Here is a 2,324-nt window from a genome sequence, read left to right on the forward strand (position 1 = left end):
TATAACGCGGCCGCTGATGAGTGACAGCTGATGATCGGCGCCGGCGATTGACGTGCGTCTGCGCTGGATAAACTACAATAATGGACTACAAAAAGCGCGTCGTCCACTTCTCCCCATGTTGGTTTTATAAACAGCTGGTTCACTGACCGGCTTCAGTTCCAGCAGCTCCTCCTTCCTGTTTGACCGTTGCTTTATTTACGTTTCATTTGTGGTTTTAGTTTCGTTTTTGTCAAACATTGTAACATGATTGAAATAAAAAAAAAAAACATTCAATTATTATCACTGTCCACACATTTATCAACACTATTCCAATTACTCTGTCTGCATGAAAGTCATTGTTAAATATGTAAATGCACATATCGTTTGTTTTCATGAACGTCCGAGGTGTGGGCACTTTAAATGTTGCTCTCGCAAAGAATTGTGGGTCGGTGTAATCTCCTTTCCTATCGCATAGGAAGGTCCGTTGCATCCTATGCTAAAGGAGCTCTGAAAGGAAGCATTGGAGCTCCTTTCCTTTGCATTTAGAGAATTCGAACAGCTCTTATCATGGCGGCCACTTGTTTACTTCCGGGTCACTTCTTCAGTTAGGAACCTTCCTAAGCAAAAAAGACTATTCGACTGCACCCACTGTCTGATTCATCTGGACCTGGAAGTGGGTTTGCTTGGGTTTCCTGGTTCGACTTGTTAAACAGCGTCACCACCTCGGACCGGAGGCCAGCAGTGGATCCGAGGTCGGGGGGGGGGGCTACCGTAGCAAAGTTATTACCAACTGTAACAAATGCCACCATTGTGTGTCAGAAACATGCTTTTTACAGTCAATTATTTCTGGGTTAATATTGGAATATTTTATCCTCAAACACTTAAAAATCTATAACATGCTGTCAATATTCCTGCTGCTGACCATAATGTCAACACTCTCCTCTCTCTCTGTCTCTCTCACACTGTTTCCAGTGTTGGGACTCTGTCACCGTCGGCCTCACGCTGAGCTTCAGTCAGACTGTGTAAAGTGCTGTGGGAGTGTTGCCGTGGCGACTGTTTTGTGGAGTGTTTGTGAGCGTTTCAAGCTCCCGCAGGATTTTTTCTGGGGGGGGGGGACTGTGTGTGTGTGTGTGTGTGTGTGTGTGTGTGTGTGTGTGTGTGTGTGTGTGTGTGTGTGTGTGTGTGTGTGTGTGTTGGCTGGACATGCCTGTGTGACCTAATGCACATCTGTGTGTGTCGGAGAGTTTTTTTTTTTTTTCCACTTCTGTCTTTGTGTTCAGAAGCCGAGAGCCGAGTCTGGTATCGGAGCGTCTGAAGGCCAATGAAAGGAGCCAGCAGCCCCCCGGCTCCAGGACTACCTGGATCTGGACTACCTGGATCTGGACCAGGTCTCGCCACCACCTCCAGCAGCTGATCCCGTTCTGGGGGCCTCATGTCTTATTCATAACCTGCTGAACTGTAACCAGATAATCCAGTAAAACATTCCACCGCTCATATCTGAGCCGCTTAATTCAATTAGATTGATTAAATTACATTTTATTCATAGTGTCGTATCACAACCAAAGTTAGGACACAGAGCTTCACTTCATGATTTCATTTTCATTCCGGTTTCATTTCCATCATGAAGAGATAGAAACGTTTTTATAGTTCCTGTCCATCTTCAACGTCAGAAATACCGTTTAAATTACTTTAGAATTCAGTTTATTACATTTAGTCGTTGCAGATGAGAATTCCTAAAAACACACGAAGACCAGAGACCTTTGTTCCAGATTTAGCAACTTAACATTAATAAACAGGGTGCAAGATTAGTCATTGGATTATCATTATTTTTAATTAAATTAATTAATGAATGCAAATGTCTAATCCGATCACCTGAAAACACAGAAATGAATTTAAACACACGACCTTAAGTTAACTTTGTAAACGTTGCATCCAGTTATTTATTGATGAGACACTTCCTGGTTTTTATTTATTATTAACAGAAAACGGAACAATCCAAGTCATTTTGACATGTTGAAGTCAGATATCCACCAGTGGTTATTATGATAGCTGCAGATTGTATTTTTGCTTCTTTAGAAAACCCCAGCGGAGGAGATGAAGCTGAGAGTCATTGTTATATTTTAAAGACTTTAAATTTTAAAGGTATTTCAGTGACGTAACCAACTGGAACTGAAGACCAAAACAAAGACTCCTCCCAATATGAATATGCACAATACACATGCATACAGTATTGACACTGATCCACTGTTATGATATCATCTTACTTTCCCCCCCTTGGGCGAGTCACATGACCCCCATCAGGGCGAGAGAGGCGGAGTCAGGAGGCTTCAATGAAAACCACATGG

This window comes from Eutrigla gurnardus (assembly GCF_963514095.1).
Source record: "Eutrigla gurnardus genome assembly, chromosome: 1".
In the NCBI taxonomy this organism is placed as follows: domain Eukaryota; kingdom Metazoa; phylum Chordata; class Actinopteri; order Perciformes; family Triglidae; genus Eutrigla; species Eutrigla gurnardus.